A 25,419-nucleotide genomic window follows, 5' to 3' on the forward strand; every position below is an offset into this window, starting at 1 on the left:
GCAATTTCCACTAATGCCTGGAATTATGGGTCAAATTAGACAGAGGGTTTCAGCTGCCAAACAATGACTTTCAAAGTGGCACAGGTAGAGTTTCCAAGCCAAATCATCTCCTGCTATAAATATTGTGCCTTGACTGCCTTTCTCCAGCAGCTGCTTATTTTCTTCTGGCTCTCTTTAGGGTGACCACCAGAGTTGAAGACATCTTGGGGAGCAGAGCTTGTGACCTCACCATTCCCAACCTGCCAGCTGTGAGCAGAGATGATTTCCAGCTCCTGCACTGGAATCTGGAAGATTCTAGACCCGGGATGCCTCGAGAATCCTTTCTCTGCAACATCAAACTTGGGGGCTGGATGTGGTAGACCATCCTGTCTGGCCCCTAGAGGAGCAGAGGAGGCTCCTTGAGCCACCCCCTCAGCTTACTGCAGGCTCTTTAACACCTGGACAGAGATATTTGAGAAGAGATGCATCCAGAGCCCCCAGAATCAGAAAGTCCATCGTGGCTCCCGTGCTCTGAGTCAAAACAGTTAAGTGTGGTGGCACCAGTAGGGTGGGAAGAGGGATGATGGAGAACTGTGGGAGAGCTACATCAGGCTTGGAAACCTCCCCCACCCCCACCACACCCCAAGGATGCTTACCTGAGTCAGATGGGACTTTTCTGTAGTATTGTCAGAAACAGATGCTCGTTTATTTATCCAACAAACCGTTACAGTGTGCACAGGCTTGGGGGGTCATAGACAATGAAAGGTTCTAGTGCTGGTTCCACTGTACGTGAAGAATCCTGGGTTTTAGCTGGATGTCCGTGCTTCACACCTGTCATCCTAGCTACTTAGGAGGCTGAGATGGAAGAATCGTGGCCTAAGGGCCAGGCAGGAGAACCTGTAAGACCCTTATCTCCAACTAACCACCAAAAAGAAAACGCTAAAAGTGGATGAGTGGCTCAAGCCTGTTGGTCTTGAGTAAAAAGGCTCAGGGGCAGCACCCAGGCTCCAAATTCAAGGCCCAGCAGTGAGAGAGAGAAAGGAAAGGGAGAGAGGGGGGAAGGCTGGAGGGAGAAAAAGATGAAGGGAAGGAAGAAGGGCAAACATGCAAGCCTTGGTTTGGAGTCCCTGGATGAAGGGAGCCAACCATTCACAATTTCTGTGGGGACAGTTTCAAAGCCTAAAGCCAGTATGTAGGACCAAGCCACTGACCCCTCAGCAACTTCATGACATCCAGGAGCTGTGTTGTTGCTGACTGCAGAATTAAGCAATCTTGGGTAGACCAGAGGGCTTAGGGTGTGTCACCAAGTTTCAATCTCTCTAGGCCCCACACAGTTTATTTTCTTGTCAGATAAGAAGAAAGTGTCCAAGGGCTAGGGAGGTGTTGAGGTGAGGGAGTCTCAAGAGGGTTTGGGGCAAGGGATAAGAAGGAAGATGAAGACCGAGGACTATCCCAGGTCAGGTGTGTCAGGACATTGGACCCATGACCTTGACTGACAACCTAGACCATCAGTGATGGAGCTTTTGACCCAGTCACATGGATATTAAAAGTCCTGGTGCCTTGGGTTCACCACTGATCACCTGGCTGTCATCACCTGAATGATGCCTGATCATCCCACGTCAGGTATGTAAGAACATTGGACCCATGACCTTGAGACAACCTAGACCATCAGTGATAGAGCTTTTGACCCAGTCACATGGATATTGAACGTTTTCTTGCTTGGGTTCACCATTGATCGCCTGGCTTTCATCACCTGAATGATGCTTGAACAGTACATCCTGGAGAACTGGAAGATAATACCCTTAGTGTTCATTCATTCACCAGAGACAGAGGTAAGCTGGCCACTGGCACAGTACAGCCAGGGAATGAGGGCAGGTGTCAGGCCCCCTGTTGCCCCTGAGACTTCCTCTAGGGGTTGCTAGGATCCCATGACTGCCATTCACATAGGGTGAGGTAGGTCTCTTTGCTGGTTCAGCCTTTAGTCTAGATGGCAGATCTGGGATTCAGAGAGGGCCAACTGAAGATGGGGTTGGGTTGGGTAGAGGTTGGTGGGAAAACCACAGGCACAGGTCTCTGGGCAGGGTTGTTTCTTTGAGGATACTCACAACCCAGGAACATTGCTGGGATGGATGGGCTCTTTTCTCCTTCTCGAGAGAGAGGGACCTAGAGCCTTCCAGTCTGGATCCCTTGGCCAAGAAATCCTTTTGTTCCCACATCCTGTGGTTGGTTAACTAGACCTCACCACACTGCCCAGTGTGGAGGCAGGACAGTGAGAGATCCTGAGTCTTTGATAAGGTCAAGGGATCTTCAGTATGAGATTGTACTTGAAAGTCCTCACTTGGTGCATGGTCACTCCTATCTGAGACTGGCATGATGTGGGACGTAGAATCTTCACAAGCAGAGGAGGATGGGGTCTGTTCTGGGAGGCTTGAGTATCATGTGTGAGTTTTGAGCTCCCGTATGTTCACCTGTTTCCCTTTCTTGGGTGGGTCTTTGCTAGAAAAAGCTTGAGACTAGGGACTGTGTCCTATCCCTTGTCTTTGATGCTCAAAGCTAGCATTCTACCATTTGAGCCACAGCTCCACTTCCAACTTTTTTGTGTGTTAATTTGAGATAGATTTCTCATGGATTTTGCTGCCAATGGTGACATCCAACTGTAGTCCTCAGATCTCAGTCTCCTTGAGGGGATAGAATGAAAGGCATGGAAAAGTATCTTTGGCCAGGTGCCAGTTGCTCATGGCTGTCATCCTAGGTACTCAGGAGCTGAGATCTGAGGAACAGGGTTCAAAGCCAGCCTGGGCAGAAAAGATGTTGAGACTTATCTCCAATGAACTTCCAGAAAATCAGAAGTGGTGCTGAGGCTCAAGTATTAGAGTTCTGGCCTTGAGCTAAAGAGCCCAGGGACAGCACCCAGGCCCAGAGTTCAAGTCCCACAACTGAAAAAAAGTAAAACATCTTTTCCTGCAAAGGATGGTTGAGGTGTGGGTGGTTTGGCCGGGCGTGGGGGTTCAGTGTTTGGGTGACCAGGTGCTGGCCCAACTGTAGAGACATTTCTAAGAATTCTCCAAGTTTGCCACAGTGTGAATCCACAGCTTCAAGAGGACATGGCCTATGGCTGGCAGGGAGTGAGCCAATGGGTGCAGGGTTGCAATTGTTGTGTCTGTATTCTCTCCATTGAAGGATGGATTTGGATGCTGGGTGACAAAGTCTGAAATGAAGTGTTACAAGAAGTTTTTTGCCTGATAAGATGGGATTCCTCTGGGTATATGAAGGTTTCTGAAGCCAGAAGCCACAGGTGGCTCACGAATGTGAACCTAGCTACTCGGAAGGTTGAGATGTGAAGACCATGGTTCCAAGCCAGCTTGGGCAGAAAAGTCTGTGAGACTTGATGTGCAATGGACCACCAGAGTACAGGAAATGGTGTTTTGGCTCAAGTACGAGAGTGGTCAACTTCAGGTGAAGAGCTGAGGGACAGGGCCCTGGCCCAGAGGTCAAACCCCGTGACCAACAACAATAAAAGATGTGGCTAACTTTTCCGCATAGCAGAGTGTACAGTAGGAAATGCCATGCTGGGCTATGAGACATTCCAGATATGAGAGAAGTTCAATGTTTTGTCCACATTGGATCTGAGGTCTGTAGTGCCACCTTCTCCCGGGTGGGTTGTGATCCTAATGGAAGGAGATCATGGTTCTGTTCTCAGGGCCTGCTGAAGCCTTTGGCTGTGTGTGTGTGTGTGTGTGTGTGTGTGTGTGTGTGTGTGTGTGTGTTTGTCTCTCTGTCTGTCTATCTCTGTGTCTGTGTGTGTTTGGAGGTAGAAGACCTGGGTTATGAACTCAGGGCATAGGTGCTGTACCGGATCTTCTGTTCTCAAAGCTAGTACTCTGACACTTGAGCCACAGTTCTACCTCTGAATATTTGGTGGTTCCCTGTAGATAACTGCTGGCTTTGAACTATGATCCTCAGACCTCAGCCTCCTGAGTAGCTAGTATGACAGACATGAGCCACTTTTCCCAGCTTTGTGTGTGGTGTGTGTGTGTGTGTGTATGTGTGTGTGTGTAGAAATGGGTTGTAACAAGGAGCACTGGACCCTTTGGTATTTTCTGCCTGCTATCTTTGGGGGGGTGGTACATGGGCATTGTTCCTGAGGTCTGGGGGCCTGGAAGGGTGAGAAGCTTGTTGGGGACTCAGCACCATCAAATTATAAGACCAAGGGATCTGTATGCCCTGCAACTGTCTACTACTTTGGGCCTGGTTGTTGGCAGGGGGATCTTTGGAGGACCTAGGGGTGGGGCCCACAGGCTGTGGCTCCCCTGGGGGACAGAGAGCTTGGCCAGCACTTAGGAAGGATGCAAGCTCTGTTAGTATGGAGCATATTGGCTTGGGTGAGACTCTGAATCTTTTCATAATGATGTCTGATGGGGGAGGCCAACCCTATTATAAATCTTGAACTGTGATCATCAGATCTCAGCCTCTTGAGTAGCTATGATTATAGGCATGATCCTCTGGCACCAGGCCTTTGATTCTTTTTGGTATATTTGGGTTTGAACTCAAGGCCTAAGTCTTACCAGTCAGCTCTTCCACCATGTGAGCCAAGATTTTCTGTCTTGGGCATTTCCAAGATAGAGACTCAATATGTGCTCAAGCTAAACTGGATGGCGGTCCTCCTGTGACAGGTGTGCACCACCATGCCTGGTCATCTGTAGTTGGGATGCTAGACATATAGCGCCAACCTCAGTCAGTGGTTTACATGGGTTGTCCCAAACTAGTCCACGGCAGCCGATTCTTGACCACAAATGAAGCTGTGGGTTGGGCCTTGACCATCAGACCTCAGTCCTCTCCCGGGACAGTTGTAAGGAAACAAGGGATCAATACAAGGGGATCTCTGGGACAGGGCTAGGCAAAAGCGGAGCAGCTCTCAGATATGGTTGTTGGAAATTCTTTGAGCATATGACAGGAAGATACCCAGAAAGGGCTCAGATGGGGCCTGTTATTTATCGAATTATAGGTATGGGATTATGAAACAAAACATGTCTCTCTTTGATCCTTACCCTATCCCAATGACGAAGGGAATCCTTCACTGTGTTCAATTTTGCAGCTGGGGAAAAGAGAGCACGGAGAAGCTGGGTGACGTACTTATGACCCCACGCTGACAGGAAGCTCGGCCTAACTTCCCTGCTATGCTCCCTAGGAGGATGGGTCCTATTCAGTCCACTACTTGTAGTCAGAAGCCCACTTCTTGTCAGTCGTGGGGCTTGCACTTTGGGCCTCTGGACTGTCCAAGGGTTCCTCAGCTCAAGGCTAGCATTCTACCACTTGAGCTACAGTGCTACTTCCAGATTTCTGTTGGTTCTTTGGAGATAAGAGTCTCACAAATGTTAATGCCTGGGCTGACTATGAACCAATATCTTGATATCTCAGCCTCCTGTGTAGTACACATTATAGTCCTGTGCCACCTGCACCCAGCTAAAGTGTAATTCTGACTTTCTCTCTCTGTCTCTCTGTCTCTCTTTCTCTCTCTATCTCTCTCTCTTTCACACTCAGGAGCTGGTTAAATGGGTGATGGAGGAAGTGGCCTAGCATCCCCATGTGGATAGGGCTTAAGGTTTTCCTCTCATTCTGGATGTGGGCTTTGAGTCAGAAGCTGTCTCACTCAGTCTGTTGAACTAGCACCCTGAGGCAAGCCCCTCTGTGCCTGGGCTAGACCCTCATGGTTATTCATTGTCTGTCCGTCCTTGACTCCTTCCCCACTATCCTCTGCTAAGATGGTTAAAGGAAAGTGGACAAGGAGGCTTCTCATTCCCCCCCGCCCCCCCACCCCGCTAGATCCCGGGCTTCTGATCCTCACTGCCACTTTTCTGGCCAGACCCTGGTTATAAAAAAATGAATTCACTCCATGTCTACTTCGCTTTGCTGTGGTGTGTGGTTTCAGGGAGGAGGGGCGGTGTGCAGAGGAAAGACCCCAGACCGACACCTCTTGGGGGACATTTGATCTTGTGACAGAGTCAAGTCATTGCTGTGGATAAGGGGGAAGCTGTCATCAGACTGGTCCAGAATGATGTTCAAAGGTAGGTAGGCTGTTGGAAGTATCAAACCCATCCATGTCTGCTTCCCACACACGACAAGGGGGTTGCAATAAGGATTTCCCGGCATTGGCTGTAGGGGATTATGAATAGATGGTACTGGTCAGGTGCCAGTGGGTCCCGCCCACCATCATGGCTATTCTGGAGGCTGAGGTCTGATGATTGTGACTCAGAGCCCGCCCACCATGAGAGTGTGTGAGATTCTTACCTCACATAGATCTACTCCCCCCCAACCCCCCGAGAAAAAGCCAGATGTGGTGCTGTGGCTCAAGTGGTAGAGCCTCAGCCTTGAGTAAAGAAGCTCAGGGACGACACGGAGGCCCTCAATCCAAGCCCTAGGACTAAAAAAAATTAATGAAGTAAATGAATAGTGGCACCTGTTATCTTAGTACCAAAAAGGATGGATTTGGAGATCTTTCTGGTACTTGTAGCCAAAGGTAAGGGGCTTCCCTTATTGTTCCTCTAAACCTCTCCTTCTCTCCTTTATCACTCCAGGCTTCAGTTGATGGATAGAATTCAGATCATCGCACTCGATGTGACCTTACATACCCTCCCCTACCCACCTTCCTTGGGGTGGAGATTCTGGATGTACTCACCATTGGGAAGATGAGGCATTACAGAGACGGGGGAGGTATCACTGAAACTCATACTTTCTCTCTCTCTATGTCTATCACGCACACACACACAAACACACACTCATCTAGGCAAACTCAAACTAGCTTTTCCCAAAGACACTTTATCCCCTTGGATTAACAAAGCTAGGAGAGGAACTTGATCCCCTGTAACTGACTATTTTATCTAGGGATTGCAAGTTGACATAAGATAAACAGAAGCTGAAAAGTAAGGCTCTGGTGCCCATCACCTCTGCCTCAGGGTCACGCTTGACATACTGGCTATTCGGGAGGCAGAGATCTGAGGATCAAAGATCGAAGCCAGCCCAAAGCTGGTGAGACTCTTCTCTCCATGGAACCAACAAAAAGCCAGAAGTGGAGCTGTGGCTCAAGTGGTAGAGCACCAGCCTTGAGCATGAAAACTCAGAGAAAGCTCCCAGATCCTCAGTTCAAGCCCATACAAAGAAATGGACCCACCTTGTTACCCCAAGACTGCCTGGTCCTTGAGTGCCCTCTCCCGGAGTGTGATATAGCACCGGTCCCTGGGTGGTATATCAGAGCCTTCAGAAATTGTGTGGTGGAAGCCAGGCCTTCCCCTTCATGCACTCTCAACTCACACTGGCCAGAAGACAGAGAGTGACAAAGCTGGCAGCCTGCACAGAGGAGAAGGTCCCACTCTGCCAGGGTGATTGGAGCAGGCTTCTTAGTGGCAGCACTTGAAAGGGGATCTTGCTTACCAAGGAGGATATGACAGGAAACATAGAGAGCAAAGATGCTGTAAATAAGGAAAACATAGCAGATTGAGTTCATTTCCAGCCAGGGCTGCTGGTGAGAAACTCAGTACAGATGTGCAGGTCTGTCCCACAACAGGCCTGAGGGGTAAAAAGAGAACAGCTATGTTGGGTTGGGATTGTGTCTTAGCAGTAGTGGGCTTCCCTAGCACATATGAAAACCTCGGTTGGATTCCTCTGGTCCTGCAATCATCCACAGAAAAAGCTGGACGTTGCCCAGGGGATCAGGTAGAAAAGCGCTGGCCTTGAACCAAAGAAGCTTGGGGAGAGCACCCTGGCCCCGAGATCAAGTCCCACGAAACAGCACTCCAAGTGACCTTGGTAACTGGTGGATGGCTATGCCCTGTAGCTCTTAATAGAGGCATCTATGCTTTGTCTCTCCTTTGACAGAAGGGAGATGGACACTCCTTCTGTCCTGGGTACCCCTGGACCGAGTTATCAGCAATCCTCCCAACATCTTCTACCGGGACATGTAGCAGCTGGCCTCAGAAATCCGCAGGTACCAGTGTGGTTTGGCGGGGGGATATGGTGCAGGATCCAGAAATCCTAATTTTTCTGATCTGCTCCGGATGACCAGGCCATCAAGAGGAGTCAGCTGGGAGCTTAGAGAGGGGAAGTGATTTGGAGGGGGCTCTTTAATGCCCATGTCCCTACCCAGATTCTGAGACTCCCTTTGTTGTCCCTGAGGGAGGTACAGGAGTGTCTAGGTGGTAGTGTCTACAGGAGCACTTGGTGGAAATTCTAAAGAATGAGATACCATACTCTGTGCACTGGTGGCTTATGCTTGTCATCCTGGCTACTCAGTTAGGATGAGATCCAGAGGATCTCTTTTCCCTGCGCAGGCAGGAAAGTCCCATGAGTCTCCCATCTCCAATCTTCAACCGGAAGTGGCACCGTGGCTCAAATGGTAGAACACTGGTATTGAGCAAAAATCATCATCAGGGACAGTACCCAATACTTGAGTTCAAGCCTTTTAACCAAAAAAAAAAAAAAAAAAAAAACCAATAAATAAAGACACCCCTTGCCTGCAAGAGATGGTGTAGAAGTGGAGGTGCTGGGGTAGGAAGACCAGATGCTGGTCTCAGTGTACAACAATTCTAAGAACTCTCCATTTTTGTCCAATTGTGAAGTCACAGCAGGATGGGTGTTGCCTTACCAAGAAGTTCAGAGGGTATAGCCTGTCTTAGGCAGGGAGTGGGCACATGGAAGCAGGGTTTGGGAAGGTAGTGTCAATTATATTCTCTCCGTCCATTGGAGAATGGTTTTCGATGCTGGTGTCAAAGTCTGAAGTGAAGGGTTGCGTGTGGTTCATAGCCTGACAAGTTGGGTTTCCCCTGGATGTAAGAAGGTGGCTGAAGCAGGGTGCTGCCAGTGGCTCACAACTGTCATCCTAGCTACTCAGGAGGCTGAGATCTGAAGTTCGCATATCAAAGCCAGCTTGGGAAGGAAAGTCTGTGATTCTTTGTCTCCAGGGAACCACCAGAAAACCGGAAGTGATGCTTTTGCTCCAGTTGTAGAGCACACACCTTCAGCTGAAGAGCTGTGGGACTGTGTCTATGCCCAAAGTTCAAACACCATGACTGACAAGCAAAAAATAGGTAGCTGAGTTTTCTGCATAGTGGTATGGATAGTAGGAGATGCCATGCTGTGTTATGAACCAGATGTGTGAGAGGCTCTGAGTTTTGTATACAGTTGGTCTGAGAATGGTAGAGCTATCTTCTCGGGGATTGGGATGTTCCATTGCTCAAGGCCTGCTGAGGTCTTGAGCTACTCCTCTGTGTGTGTGTGTGTGTGTGTGTGTGTGTGTGTGTGTGAGAGTGTGTGTATGTTTGTATATTTGTATGTGAGTGTATTTTTTTCTCATCTTTCTTTGTGTCTGGGCGCCTGTCTGCCTCTTCCTACCTCGGATGGTGCCCCTCCTCCAAGGCAACCTTGCCTTTAGCTCCTTATCAGGGTGAGTCCTAAATTGCCAGAGACCTCTATATTCTAGCTTTTCTTTGGGGCCCAGTCCGGCTGTCCATATCTTTGGCTGCCTCCAGGGGATTCTGGTCAGCAGGGCCAGCTGGCATAGCTTCTCCCCTGCTTCTGGATGGGTGGGGCTCAGTCATGCAATGTCCTGTTCTTTTCCTCAGCTGGGTCTCTGGCTGCACATCCCTCCCATCAGGAAGTCAGTGGAGTCGGGGAAGGGTGGTTGCCAGTTGCTTTGGCCAACTTGAGCTTGATCACTGACTGAAGGCCGCCCAAGCAAGGAGGATCTGGGGCTACATGGGAGGTGAGGCCAAGGTGGCTTGGAAGTATCTGTTGGTATCTAGGAAATGTCAGTATACCTTATCACAGGCAAGTCTAACTTGTGGCCACAGATGTGCCTCTCAGGTCCTTCTAGACAATTGCAGATGCCTAGAATACAGAAGCACAGACTTTAGATAGCAGGGCCAGGGAACTAAGGGATGAGAGACTGGTATGGTCAGTACCTCAATGTTCTGGAGCATTAGCCTTGACCAGGCTATGTCCCCGTTGTGTAAGTTCACTTCCTAACCCAGTGCTGGCTACACACTGGCCACTTGAGGCAGTACTTTGGAAGTGGCAGAGGTGGAAGTGAGATCTAGGATGACCAAAATCTGGATTTATGGCCTGTGTGGGTGGGGTTGGCAAAGGATGTCTATTAAAAACAACAACAACAACAAAATCTCAGAGCTGCAACTTGCGGCCTAGGCACTGTCCCTGAGCTAACACTCTACCATTTGAATCAGAGCTTACCTTTCACCTTTTTTGGTAGTTTACCGGAGAGAAGAGTCTCACAGACTTTCCTGCCTGGGCTGGCTTCAAGCTGCTGTCCTAAGAGCTCAAGCTCTTGAGTAGCTGGCATTGCTGGTATGAGCCATTGGCACCTGCTAAGGATGTTAGTGGGTGTATGCATGTGTGTGTGTGTGTGTGTGTGTGTGTGTGTGTGTGTGTGTGTGTTTACCGGGGTTTGAACTCAGAGCCTAGGTGGTATCCTTTAGCTTTTTTTCACAAGGTTGGTGTTGTACCACTTGAACTAGACTAGGTCCGCTTCCCAGCATTTTGGTGACTCATTGGAAAGAAGAGTCTGCCCAGGCTAGCTTGGAATCTTGATTAATCCTCAGGTGTCAGCCTTGAGTAGCTAGAATTATATGCATGATCCACTGGCACCGAGTTGTAAGGATGTCTTTTCACATGCTCTTTTGTTCTAACAGCTGTCTACTTGCTCTGTCCCAGATTTTTGGCCTCCATATCAGCTCTCAGCAGCCCCTGACTGTGTGGAGTACATAAAGCTCAAACCTGATCCCATTTCTTTGTCCTCAGGGGAGGGTATGTTTCTTCTGAAGCCTGGGGTAGGAGGGATAGCTGTAAATGGGTGCTTGGCTGGGAGAGAGGTCCTCTGTTTTAACCAAGAAGGAAAGTGTGGCCAGATAGATGCTAATAGCTCATCCTCTCTTATTCCTAACTCCTCAGGAGGCTGAGATCTGAGGATTGCCATTCAGAGGCAGCCCAGCTAGAAAAGTCTGTGAGACCCTGTTCTGCAAATAACCACCTGAAAACTGGAAGAAAAGCTCAAGTGGTAGAGTGCTAGCCCTGAATGAAAAAACTCAGGGACAGAGCCCGGGCCCTGATTTCAAACCGTAGTACCAAGATTCATGTGCACTCAAGGGCCTGTGTGCACACACACAAATACACAGACACACACACACACATATGCAGACACACACTGAGGAAGGTGGTAATGATGAGCTGAGCTAGAACTGGGGGCAATCCTGAGGCATAGTCACAGTGAACTCTCCAGGCAGATCAAGTGGTTTTTCTCTATTTCTTTCTTGGTCTGAGTGGTCTGGGCCATGGCAGTAAGTTCCATGGAACCTGCTGCTCCATCCGTGCACAGGGTCACAGGACCAAGAGAAAGACACTATGAATGCTCCTTTGTAGTTGGCCCACGATTCCGGACCTTCATCTGCCCCAAGCACTGGTGAGGAATGCAGGGTTCTGAGGCCTGGTAGTCCAGGCATAGAAACTGGTACAAGCAGCCGAGCCAGCAGGCTGTGGATTCCTGAGCCTACAAGACTTTCATGATCCCAACTCAGCACCTGCCCACAGGGTACCTGACATATTCATACCCTTGTGATACCTGTGTGGGGGTTACCTGTGGTGCCATTTGCAGCTCCTGTCCCTCCTGGCCCAGAACCATGGTCTGAGGTGTCGGTTTACTGCTCAGATGCTCACTGCATCCATGAGAGATGCTATTCTGATGACCTGCCCGTGACCTCTATACCCCAAGGCGGGACCCTTCTCTGATACAGAGGCCTGCTCAGTATGCAAAAGCCTCCAAAGAGGCTCTTCTCAAGAATCGTAGGCCACCTAGACATTGGGAGACCCTCAGGGACCCACTGGAAAGTACTCTGCCTAGAGCCACACAGTGAGGTCCATGCAGACCAGGTGTTGGTCATGGGGCTTGAACTCTGTGCCTGGGAGCTGTTGCGCAGCTCTTTGGCTTACCACTTGAGCCTAGCACCACTTCTGGTTTCCTGGAGGTTCCTTTGAGATCAGAGTCTCCTGGACGTTTCTGCCCGGGCTGGGCAGATCCTCAGATCTCACTCTTCTTAGGAGCTATTACGGACAGGCTTGAACCACCGGCACATGGCTGATCTGGCCTTTCACCACAGTGCACTGGGGAGCTCCTGAAAGCTTTCTTTTAGTTTTCTGTGCCAGTACTAGAGCTTGAACTCAGGGATTGGTATTCTGGTCTCTTGACTTTTGCCCTCAAGGCTGGCACTCTACTTCTTGAGCCACAGCTCTATTTCTGGCCTTTGTTAGTTCATCAGCAAGAAGAGTCCAACTTTCCTCCCTTGTGCTGGTTTTGTCCCAAGACCTCTCATCTCAGTCTCCTCAGTTGTTAGGATTTAGAGGTGTTGAGCCACTGCTGGCATTGGGCTAGAAGCTTTTAATAAGCCTGCGTTGGCCCTGACTTCTCCATGTGAAGGAGGCCTGATGATCATGAGTTGTGAAAAATAAGCTTCCAGCCATGGGAAATGGCTGGAGTCCTTGGTGAAAAGCCAAGCTAATCTTCCTCTGGGCCCCATTGTGGGACCCCCACCCTCTACCCTATCTGTGACTTAAGTAGAAACCTTTACCCAGCCTTGAGTGTCCTGCCAGACTTGTCTGAAGCCCCAGACCACACCACCCACACCACCTGCTCTACAGCACACCTCAGGACCTTTGCCTCTGCTGTCCCTTCTGCCTCTGATGCTCTCTTCTGTTCCACATCTTAGAACTCCTGTGGAATTTTGGTACTGGTTATTATCACCGCATGGAGCAAATCTTTCCTTCTCTTCTCTGTCTTTTTGTTGAAGTGAATTTCTAGAGATGGAACTTGTTCAGGCTTAATGGCAAATAATCTGATCTTGGGGTGTGTGTGTGTGTGTGTGTGTGTGTGTGTTTGTGCGTGAGTGGGTGTGTGGGTGTGTGAATGAGCCCAGTTCTGAGGTTTGAATTTATGGCCTAGACACTATCCTTGAACTTTTGTGCTCAAGGCTATTATTCTACTAGTTGAACCACAGCTCAACTTCTGGCTTTCTGGGTGTTTAATTGGAGAAAAGTGTCTCATACAGACTTTTCTGCTTGTAATTGTGATCCTCAGATCTCAGCCTCCTGAGTAGCTAAGATTACAGGGGTGGGCCACCAGCACCTGCCCTCTACCTTTTTACCTCTAACCTCAGCCTTCCTCTGAGTCCCAGAGGAATATGTCTCACCACGCTCAGTTCTTTTTTTCTTTTTTGCCAGTCTTGGGGCTTGAACTAAGGGTCTGCACATGTTCCTCAGCTGCTTTTGCTCAAGGCTAGCACTCTATCACTTAAGTCACAGTGTGCCTTCTGGGTTTTTCTGTTTCTGTGGAACTGAAACAGAAAAAGGACCCAAATCCAGGGCTTGGTGCAGGCTAGGTAAGCACTCTACCAGTAAGGCCCTTTGAGAGCCCAAGGCTCACTTGTGACAGGAGGTATGAGGGTGGTATTTATTGCCTTACAGCTTTCAGTGTAGAAATTGCATATCTTTGCCAAGATTTAGGACCACCCTGAGACTCTACAATGAGGAATGATGAATAAGTGATGGCCACCAGGACATCCTACATAGGTATAAAAAACATGGAACCAGAACCATTGACTACTCCTACAGCCTAGGAACTGTGGTCTCCCTGGAGGCAGTGGCTGGCTGCTAGGTGTCCGGATGGGACACTTCAGCCAGAACATAAGGCAACCGTTGCACACACCAGCCCAGGCAAAGCCTTCGGGGCTTCAGTTCTTAAGTGGCAGAAATGGATGCTTTGTTCAAGCTGCCATCTTAGACTTTGTGCTCTCTGAGGGCTTGTCCTAGCTTGCCCAGGTTGGGGGGCTGGGCATGGGCAACCTGCTGAATGCCCATCATCCATATGTCATCCATCCATACACAGAGACATGGAGTTACTGCCTCCTTTTTTTTTTTGTGGCAGGTCCGGGGTTGAACTATGAGCCTAGACCCTGTCCCTGAGCTCCTTTTGCTCAAGGGTAGCACTCTGCAACTTGAGCCACAGCTCAACCACTCAGGGTTTTTTGTTTGTTTGTTTGTTTTCCCCTGTGATCTCTTAGAAATTAGAGTTTCACAGACTCTTCTGCCCCGGATGAATTTAAATTGGCATTCTCTACATCTCAGCCTCCTGAGGAGCTAGGATTCCAGGCAGAAGCCATTGACACCTGGCTTTCTTTTCTTCTTGTTGCTCTTTTTTTCATCATACCACTCTGAAATCTTCATTGTGTCATTCCAATGGTTTGCATTTGAAGTAATTTATCCAGGCCTGGAGTTGGAATGCCAGGACTGCCACCCACACACGGAGAGAGATCCTGGCAAACTCACTTCTGTTTATCTGAGTAATAATGGAATGTTATAAAACTAATACTTAAATATGCCGTGAATTCATGAGTCTAGTTTAGAATGCCACACAAAAATTATTGGATTTATATCTTCCGTTCTAGCACCATGGTATGTATCCCCTAATGGTAGGATCTTGACTAATTTTTAATTAATGCTTTAATAAGTATTCAACCATGATACTTCGTTTAATGGAGGCGTAATTTAATAAGTAGTAAATGATAATAATATATATAATTTAATGATATCCTCACATTCCGTCTTTGTATATATATATATCAACCTACACATCTATCTGTCTATTCATTGGGCATTACTGTGGCTTGATTACAGGTCCTCAGGACTTCCTGGCAGCTCAGGTTTCTGGAAGCTGGTGTACTAAGACTGTGAACCCTATATGGATTGGGCACATTGTAGGCCGTGAGTTGAAATCCCAGCATGGACAGAAATTCATTCGTGGAGTACAAAGCCAAATTTGTCACATTTTTTTTCCTTCTCTGTAAAAGTCCTAGGTCTCAAGACAATGTATAATCCATATCAAATATATCCTATGTGATATGATGTCATAAAAGAATCTTATAAGTGAAATAAGGGTAATAAATGTCATACACAATAAAACTATGTATGTAAATATATGAATATTATTTTTTCTAGTGCTGGGGCTTCAATTCAGGCCCTGGGAACTGGTCTGATTTTCTTATCTTCAAGGATGGTGAGCTTTCTCCTTCACCCACAGTGCCACAGATTTACCCAGACCATGAGTTCAAATCCCAGGCCTGCCATCTGTTCCTTGTAAGAGCCCCACAAGTAAGATGATCTTACAGATGAGAAAATTGAGGCTCAGATATGTCCCCAAGGCAGGGCCAAATTTATGTATGTACTGAACTCTAATGAGTGGTCTCCTTCAGACAATTGTTTTGGTTTTGGTTTAGTTTTCTCCATCATGAACCTTGAACTTAGACCTTAGGCGCTGATTTTCCTCTTGGGCTCATGGCTAACGCTCTACCAAGCAGATCCAAGGACCCACTTGCAGCAAAGTGTCATGGCTCAGGCGTCTTTAGCTGAGGTCTGTCCTCCTGCCTACTCAGGAAGCTGAGGATCTGGATTCTAAACTAGCCTAGACACAAAAGGTCCCATGAGACTATTATCTCCTATTCACCACTTAGAAACTTGAAGGGGAAGCTGGGCGCTGGTGACTCATATCTGTCACACTAGCTACTCAGGAGGCTGAGAACTTAGCATCATGGTCCAGAACAAGCCTGGGCAGGAGATTCCTTGAGATGGTTATCTCCAATGAACCCTTTCAGAAAGCCTGAAGGGGCACTGTAGCTCAAGTGGTAGAGATCTCAACTTGAGCTGAAGAGCACAGAGACAGCACCCCGGACCAAACTTCAACTCCTCCAACTTACAAGAAAAGAAAGAAATAAACCTGAAATGGAATGCTGGGAAAGTGTTTTAGGGGTAGAGTGCTTTGCATGTATGAAACCCTGATTTGAATCCTCAGTACCACATCCCTAGAAAAAAAAGCCTGAAGTGGCTGTGTGGCTCAAGTGGTAATGTGTTATCCTTGTACAGGAGAAACTCAGGTAAAGTGCTCAGGTCCTGAGTTCAAGCTCCAGGACTGATGTATGCACACACACACACAAACACACAGATACAAGAAGTGAAGCTGGGACACCAAACGGTAAAGCAAAGAGCTTTTGCTCTGAGCTCATGGTCAGCACCTTGGCCCTGTGTCCAACCCCAAAACCTAGCTACCCAAGGGCCAATGAAGAGAAGTCAGAGGTTTCAAAACCTGATGAGCTTCACCAGCCCTATATGACAGAAAGCATTATTATTTTGAACAAATGCTTCGAGTTAACAAGCTTCCGGAAACCTAGGGAGGCACCGTTGCTAATTAGGAATCATTTCATGAGGTTCAGCTCCCTAGTTATCTGCCAGAAGGACTTCTGAATTAATTGCAGCAGTTTTTTTCAACACTGGAATATAGTGTAACAAAGACAGGATGAGTGCAGGGAACTTGGCCTGCCAAGGGAGGTGGCACAAAGGAAGGCTTCCTGTCAAAAGAGATTACTGGGGAGAGAGATAGCTTGGGGTACAGAGAGACCTTTTTCTCCTGGCCTTTAGAGCCCACCCACACTCCTCCTCACTAATTGCCCTGGATGAATTGTTTGTTACACAGCTGTACAGCAGTGTAACTGCCTGTTCCAACAATGAGGCCGACTTCCTCCAGCAGCCTGGTGTGTGGAGAAACCCTCAGGCTACACTGGGAACAGTGTGGGGAGTCCCGGAACAGCACTGTCTTGAAAGAACTCTCTGTGCTATGAAATCATTCTATTCAAAGCAAATTTCCTAGCTGTGTGCCTTTCTTCATAGCGACTCTGGATGTTCACCAATAGAAATACATGCATACATACACAGACACATGGAGTTACGGGCTCTTTTGTGGCAGGTCCTGAGGCTTGAACTGTGAGCCTAGACATTGTCCCTGAGCTCCTTATGCTCAAGGAAGCACTTTCTTGTGTCTTTAACCATGATTAGCCTAGGCTGGGGTGTAGCTTTTACACCCGCAGATAATCCAGGGATCCTAGGAGCCGAGTTCAACACCCAGCACTGGCAAAATAATCATCAAACCAACAAAAATGGAGGAGGAAAAAACCAGGAAGTTTTACACTACCATTTTACCTTTGTTTCCTTTGCACTGTGACCATCCTGGGTCCCAATGACCTGGCTTGAAAATTGTAGTGACCTTGCATGGGCGAAGGTTGGCGGACTGTCAGTTAAGCCTGAAACCCAACCCAGACACCTAGGCCCTGAGTTCAATCATGGGAACTCCTCCTACACGCGGCTGAAGATCATAGGAAACTCGTTCCTATCTATAGGAACACTAATAGAATGTGTGGCATGTACTAATTGAATTACTAATTAGCTAGTCTTTCTAGCCTAAGATTGTACACAATAAATATAGGTCATCGATTAATTAATACCTTATTAAGTCTTCTACCGTGTTTAATTAATGGAGACATAGTTTTAGACCAGACAATGAAAGAGACTTCTTTCATCAGGCCTGGGATGCAGAGAAACACTCAGGCTACACTGGGAGCAGTGAGGGGATCCCTGGAACATGCACTGTCTTGAAAACACTCTCTGTGCTATGAAATCATTGTATTGAAAACAAATTTCCTAGTTTGGTGCCATTCATCATAGCTACTCTAGAGCTTCACCTATAGGGATACAGCCATACATACACAAGGACAGGGAGGTACAGGCTCATTTTTTCCATTGCAGGGCCTTCATTCAGGCCCTGGGAAGTCTAGCCTGAATTTCTTTTCCTCAAGGACAGAGATCTTCAGCTTCACCCATGGTACAAAAGAGTTACCTGGACAGGGAGCTCAAATCCCAGCAATGGCAGAAATACTGGCCCTAGTTCCATGACAGTGGCTTAATACTTTTTAATAAAAGCAGTTTTGTTTTTTTCAGTTCCATACTGAACATTTTAACAAAAGCAGTGTAGAATTTTGTACAGCTATTCAGACATCCTTCCCTTACCCACAAAGTGCTTCTATGAGCACTACATTGTTTCTCTTTTTTATGGTTTTTATTGTGAAAATGGTGTACAGAGGGGTCACAGTTACAAGAGCAAAGTCATGAGAACATTTCCTATTGAACATTGTTGCCTCCTCCTTTTTTTTCCCCCCTACCATCCCTTCCCTTCCATCTCCACAACTACTCCCCCTGCCGAGGTCAGTGACTTAATTTCTTGTTTATAGTTTGGCAAGGGGTTTGCACTCAAGTAGTGGCAACTCTGTAGTTTCCCTCACATTGCTACAGATTTACCAAGACCGTGAGTTCAAATCCCAGGCAAGGAAAGACAACTGGCAGAAATTCCAAACCTGGGAGCTTTATTTCTTCTTTAATTTGATTTAATTTAATTTGATTAATTTTTTAAATTTATTCTTTATTTTGCCAACTACGGGGCTTGAACTCAGGTCGTGGCAACTCTGCCTCAGCTTTGATTGTCCTAGGCTGGGGTGCAGTCTCCGGACCCATAGCCGAACCTGGGATCCTAGGCCCAGAGGGCTTGCAGGAAGAAAAAAGAAAAGTAGGATAGCACAAAATAAGGCAAGCTGCAGAGGCCTGGGGATTTTACATTTTTTTTCTTTGCACGGTGAGCATCCTGGGTCTGAATGACATCCTGCAAACTGGACCTGGCCTGCTATTGCTGAAGGCTGGCAGGCTATCAGGGAAGCCATAGGCCGACCTGTCAACATAGGCTCCGGGTTCAAATCCTGATCCTGACACCTACCAATGGCAGGAGATCACAAGAGACTCGTTCCTATGCATAGGAATACTGAATGAAAGAGTAGTTTGTGCATCGGTCTAGTCTAAAATTGGGTGCAATAATCCTAGGATGCTGATTGATTATAATGAATAGTTTATTAAGCCTGAAAGGAATAATATTCCTTCAAAGGCAGTATAATAAATACCTAAGAGTTGGTAGGAACATAGTAGGCATCATTGAATCATAAATAGATGGCTCTGGCTTTCTTTACCAATATATATTTATTTGTATACCACCATCAGCCTATCCATGTATCGCTGTTTTGGCCCAAGCTGGGGCTTGATTTCAGCACCTGGGATCCACCTGACAGCTTCATTGACTAGAGTCTGCTATGCTCACACTCACCCATTCATGAATTGTTCCTGCTAGGCCCTAAGTTCAGATCCCAATACTGCCAAACATTTAATCTTGGAGTAAGAAGCCAAGTGTGATACATGTGTTCCTTTTCTGGGAGAGTCCAGGATGTCAGGCATAATGGAAAACATATCTACAAATCTGGATTCAATGTGATAGGATGTAAATAATGTAATAAATGGTAGAGGTGTCATCTGGGTCAATAAAATCAATGGTAAATAAATGCATAAAACAAGAAATAAAAGGAATAACCACACCAAACTCTATGGACTGAATATCTATTTGGAAGTAGAAATCCTATCTTTAAAATGTACATAAGGAATATGTTTTCCATAACTGAGGCTTGAATTCAGGCCTAGGGAACAGGCCTGACTTTCTTGTCTTCAGCATAGTGAGATTCCCCTTCCCCGACAGTGCTGCGTATTTACCCAGACCTTGAGTTCGTATCCCAGCCTTGGTAGAAAAAGTGGCACGAATTGCAAACCAGGGAGCTAAATAATCTTTTTTAATTGCGGGCTACTGGGGAAACCATAGTCCCCCATTTCAACATAGGCCTACAGTTCAAATCCCAGTCAAGCCACTTCCAGATTACGGGAGTTTCTAAGAGACTTGTTCCCATCCATAGGAATAATAATGGAATGTTATCAATGTCCCAGTTGAATGAGTTGTTCATGAATGATATGCATATAAAATTAGACATCATGATTTCAGAAGGCTGATTGGTTTTATTTAATACTTTATGAAGCATGAAAAGAATACTATTTCTTACAGGGACTCAATAATTTCAGGACACTGATTTACTTAATAGTATATTAAGGATGAAAACAGTAACATTAATTGCATGGAGGCATAATAAATAGCCAAGAATTGGTAGGAATGTAGTCGATATAACTGAATAATGCATAGACATCTCTGGCACTCTATAAAGGTATGTATTTATTAGCATGCTACCATCTGCGAGTCAATCTGTTCTTGTTTTGTCAACTACTAGAGCTCTATCTCAGGTCCTGGGAACTGCCTGTCAGTTCAATTTGCCCCAGGATGGCATGCTGACACTCAACCATTCATGAATTTGGCCCAGTAGACCATGAGTTAAGATGCCAGCACTCTAAAACAATGAATCACGGAGTAAGAAGCTGATGGTGACACCTGTTTTCCTTTTCTGTGAAAGTCCTGGGTGTCAGGTATGAAGTGGCATACATATTCTATGTGCCATAGTGGTCAATGAAATAAACGGTCAATATATGAATGAAACAAAAAATAAAATGAATTACTACGCTGAATGCAATATGGAGTCAATCTATGTATGTCAATATAAATCATATATGTAAAATGTCCATGAATAGGATGTTTTCTAGTGCTGAGGATCGATTTCCATCCTAAGGAACAGACTTGAATTTCTTTCTTTTTTTTTATTGTGAAAATACTGTACAGAGGGTTTACAATTACATGGGCAAGAAAATGAATACATTTCTTATCAAGCATTGTAGCCTCCTCCTTTTTTTTTCCCTTCCCATCCTTCTCCTACCTCTCACCCAGTCCTCCACCCCGCCCCCCCACCAAAGTTGTAAAGTTCATTTTCAGCATAACAACTTATATATCTCATTGTTGAAATAGGTAACATGTATCCCTATTTAAACGATTTTTTCCCTTCCCTTCCACAAATTATACTGACATCAAATACAGTGAAAGCAGGGGTTATACCCTGGGAGAGAGGGACATACAAAGCAAGAAGGAAATCATCTTATAAATGTGTTTGAAATGATCCCATGAAAGAAAAAAAAAACATTTGAACACATGTCTTGGGTTCATTTCCCTAACATCAACTTATCTGACCTTTTCTGCTTGACTCAGACATATACTAGTTATTGCAAATAAGGGAAATCATGGGACCTATGTTTCTTTGGGCCTGGCTAACTTCACTTAATAGAATTTTTTCCAAGTTTTTCCATTTCTTAACAAATGGGGCAATGTCATCCTTTCTGATGGAGGCATAGAATTCCATTGTATATATATATATATATATATATATATATATATATATCACATTTTCTTGATCCATTCATCTTCTGAGGGACATCTGGGTTGGTTCTATATCTTAGCTATGATAAATAATACTGCAGTAAACATAGTTGTGCTGGTAGCTTTAGTGTGGCTTGTTTGTGAACATTAGGGTAAATGCCCAAAAGTGGGATTGCTGGGTCATAGGGGAGCTCTATGTGGAGTCTTGAGGAACCTCCATACTGATTTTCAAAGTGGAGGACAGACTTGAATTTCTTGACTCCAGGGAGTTAAGCTTCCCCTTCCCTCTCAGTGCAACAGAGTTAGCCTGACCATGAGTTCCAATCCTGGTCCTGGCAGAAAAAATGGCATCTCTATACTATGTGACACCCAATTCTTAGGTATTTCATTCTGCCTCCATTTAATGAAAGTAATTGTTTCAGTGCTTCATAAATTATTCATTAAAATTCATCCGTGTTCAATAAAATAATTGTGTATAATTTTATCCTAGAATCATCCAAGAACTGCCCATTCAATCATGACATACATCACATTCCATTGGTATTCATATGGATAGGAATGAGTTTCTTAGGATCTCCTGCCATTTGGAGGTGGCAGGACCAGGATTCCAATTGTGGGCTCAGGCTCACACCACTTCAACCTGAGGATAGAGAATTTCAGTGATAAAAGGCTAGCTATGAGCAAAAGCAGCTCACAGACTGTGTCCAAATACTGAGTTCAAGGTCCGGGACTGGCAACAAACAGACATACACAACAATCTGTGCAGCCATCTGGCTAAAGCAGGTCACCTTATTGTCCCCAACCGGATTGGACAGAATTCCCTGGGAAAGGGGCTGGGGGAGCTGCTGTCATCTTGACTCTGCCCATGCTGCCTGCATCACAGGATTCCGGCCACACCCCATTCTTCCATGTTTTTTTCTGACCAATGGGATACAAGAATGGAGGCCACGCCCACATTCCATGCTGCCTGGTAGCACCAGGATTACTTCTGTTAGTTGACACCACTACCAGCAGCTGAGGAAGGTAGAGGTGGCTGAGTGGTGAGCAAGAGACTGGAGGCGACTTTGGTGGAGAGGAGGAAATTGACCTCCTAGTCAGTGAGTGGGAGAATAGAGGATTGCCAAGAGCCTGGGAACGTGGCCAGCCCATCTTTCCTGTCCCAGCGCTCAGATGTCTGAAACAAGAAGACTCCATGAGAGAGCTGTGGGCAAGAAACTACTGCCAGAACACCGGCAGAAGAATCCTCCCGTCAGACCTGCAACATTCAAGAAAACAAAGAACACAGAAAAGGGAGGAATCCCCAAGCCGAACACCACTGGGGAGTGTGATTCAGGTCTGGGCAAAGGTGATGCTTACCACGGGACTCCCCTGCCTTTGGAAAAAGTCACAACCACCAGAGTCCAGAGAATCAAGGGTCCCAATACCACCAAGGATGTGCAGAGGTGCTATCCACACATGGTACCTGCCCTGGACTGCATCAAAAGAAGAAAGGTGCACTGTGCCAAGATCCACCCATTGAAGCATGAAAAGACAGACCTGCGGGATCGATGGGAGAAAGAGAGGGAGAAGATATCCCAGGTGCATGAAGCACTGAAAACAGACCTAGAGATCCACAAGCCACCCATACAGAGGTTGGATTTGGCAGAAAGCAATTTACAATGTGCACCAGCCCACATGCAGCAGGTAGCCAATGACAGAGAAATGGAGCATGAAGCTCTCACCAGCAGCCTACAGGCCGCAGAGCGCCGCGTGGTGGAGCTGGAGATGGCGGCTTCTGCGGTCACTGCTGCACAGAAGGAGGCTGAAATGTTCTTCAAACAGCTGAATGATGTAACCCTTCAGCTCGAGGAAAAGACCAGAAGCTTCAATGACCTGGAAGAAGTGAATACAGAGTTGCAGGAGAAGCTGGAAGCACTCTGGACCCAGAGAAACAACATGAAGAAGAGAATCTGCAAGTTCCAACAGGCCCTGGCAGGGCGTGAGGTCCTGAAGAGACGACTGGACAATCTGAGGTGGAGGGTGAACGCAGCGAATCTTGAAAGAGACACCTTCGCAGAGGACCTGAGCATTGAGAGGTCCGCGCGGAAGGAGGAGGCCCAGCAGCTGACCCACAGGGTGAACGAACTGACAGAGGAGAAGGAGCAAGTGTCAAGGCAGGTGCTAGCCCTACAGAATGAGCTGGGCGAACTGAGAAGGAAGCGGGCAGAGTCAAGGCCCCCCACACGACTGTCTCAGGCTGAGCAGCAGCTGCAGGCCCAGGCCTACCGCACACAGATGGAGTTAAAAAACCTGAAGGAACAACTTCACATCCAGGTCCAGGAAAACCAGAGGCTCCGTCTCCAGAATGTGGAGCAGCGGGAGCAACTGCGGAGACTGGAGGAGAAGGCCAAGGATCGGCAGGAGATCCTAGAGATCCCAGGATTCACATGTGTGTGTGACCCACAGCCAGAGGAACAGTTGGCCCTGCTGCAGGACTCTCTCCACAGGGTGAGCGGTGAGAAGGAGGGGCTCACCAGCATCCTGGACTCTGAGCTGCAGGTGAAGAAACATCTGCGGGAACAGCTGGACCATGCAGAGGAGAAGAGAGAGGAATGGAAACAGGTGGCTGAGAGAGAGAGCCAAGCGGCTCAGGAGCTGCAGCAGTGGCAGGAGCAGTCCCGGGCCCAGCTGCAGGAGCTCAGATCCATCTGTGAGCTGCACATCACTTCCAATGAGCGGCTGAGCTCCGAGAAGGACGCCCTGCAGCAGCACCTGCAGAGGCAGACCCAGCTGCTGGAGCAGTTGAAGCAAGTGCAGGCCCCGACCAACTGGGGGGACCAGGAGGTGCCCCAAAAGTGGCAGGACACTCTCAAGTGCCTGGAAGCGACCAGACCACAGGAGGAGCGCCTGCCGGCCCAGCTGAGCACCCTGGCTTTTCCTGCGGAAGGGGAAGGTGAGAGTCCTGGAGAAGCAAAAGGTGAGGACGTGAGTCCCCCCGACGTGACCATCGCAGAGAATGGAGACATCCCCCAGACCGAGAGGGACCTGGATCTGCAAGCACTCTCGGTGGCTGAAATCCACAGGTGGATGCTCCTGCCACAGAAGCTGCAGGCCCGCTTGGGACGCCCAGGCCACCTGGCAGCTCAATGCCAGATAAATCTGGAGCCACAGGCCATCTGCCAACACAGCCTGTGTGCGGATGGGAAGCAGGACACGTGGGCATCCAAGAAGAAATTCTGCTTCATCTACCATCTGCCTGATGAGATGGACTTCCAGAGTCCACTGGAAGAGCTACACCATCGATACAGCCAGCTGTCAGCACACATCCAGACCATCGAGGATTCCCTCCTGAAGTGTAAAGAACAGATGCACATCCTGGATGTGCTTTGTCAGGAGAAAGCTGAGCACGGGCGCCAGCTGTCCCAGGAGAAGCTGGAGAAGAGGAGAGAGCTGCAGGAGCTGCTGTCACTCCTCGCAGGGGAAGGCGCAGAGAGCGGGCTCCAGATGCCAGCACAGGCTGAGCCTCCTGCTACCGCCACAGCTTCAGATGCCTCAGGTCCCGGGGTTGTCCAAATGAGGGACGAGCAGGAAGGTTTTGAAGAATTGCCACTTCAATGCGGTATGGAACCTGCTGGAGGAGAGGTCAGAGTTCTGAACCCCATAGAGGACTGCCCCAAGGAGCATGTCTTGCTGCAGATGCCCCACAAGCAGAGCCGACCACAGCTCCTGGGCTCGGGCTCAGAGCGCTCCCTCCCTTTCTTCTGTAGACTGATGCAGATGATGACTCTCTATCTGACATACTAACTCTCCTAAGCCTAGGCAGCCACTACAAGAAGGTGGCCAGGTGGCCTTCTCTCAGGCCTCCATGTGTTGGGTGACGGCAAGGGTAAACTGCGGGTTGGGCAGGGTAGAGCTTGCCGAGATGTGACCCACATTCAAGGGACATCTAATGTCCCATTGGTGGCCAGGGAAGAGCCCCATGTTATGCTTATCATAAAGAATAAATTGTTTTCAAAGGGAAAGCAAGCCTCCACCAAGATTTGTGCTTCCAGTCCTGGGGCTTGAACTCAGGGCCTGGCCACTGTCCCTGAGCTCTTTTTGATCAAGGCTGGTGCTCTACCAGTTGAGCCTCACCTCCCCTTCCAGCTTTTTCTGTGTGGAATCGAACCCAGGGCTTCAGACATTCTTGGCCACCCCTCAACCACTGAGCCACATTCTCAGCTGGGATGATCCCTCATGCCCAAATCCATATATCCTTTTCTCAGATAAACAGGAAGTAGGGGCTTGGAGGAATATGAAGCACAGGTCTGGTTCACACAGACATCCTCCCCTGTCCCCTCTTCGACACC

The 25,419-nt window shown here is 47.7% G+C and overlaps 1 long non-coding RNA gene across 1 annotated transcript; it reads left to right on the plus strand.

Annotated features, from left to right (window-relative positions):
• Window positions 1-6,603: 6,603 nt before the first annotated feature.
• On the plus strand, window positions 6,604-14,960 carry LOC122114676. Its single transcript, XR_006148596.1, has 3 exons — window positions 6,604-6,690; window positions 7,852-7,960; window positions 14,707-14,960. It is a non-coding gene; the product is annotated as an uncharacterized LOC122114676 (long non-coding RNA).
• Window positions 14,961-25,419: the final 10,459 nt, after the last annotated feature.

The sequence above is a fragment of the Dipodomys spectabilis genome, unplaced genomic scaffold, assembly GCF_019054845.1.
Source record: "Dipodomys spectabilis isolate Male_0828 unplaced genomic scaffold, ASM1905484v1 ptg000108l, whole genome shotgun sequence".
Lineage (NCBI taxonomy): Eukaryota > Metazoa > Chordata > Mammalia > Rodentia > Heteromyidae > Dipodomys > Dipodomys spectabilis.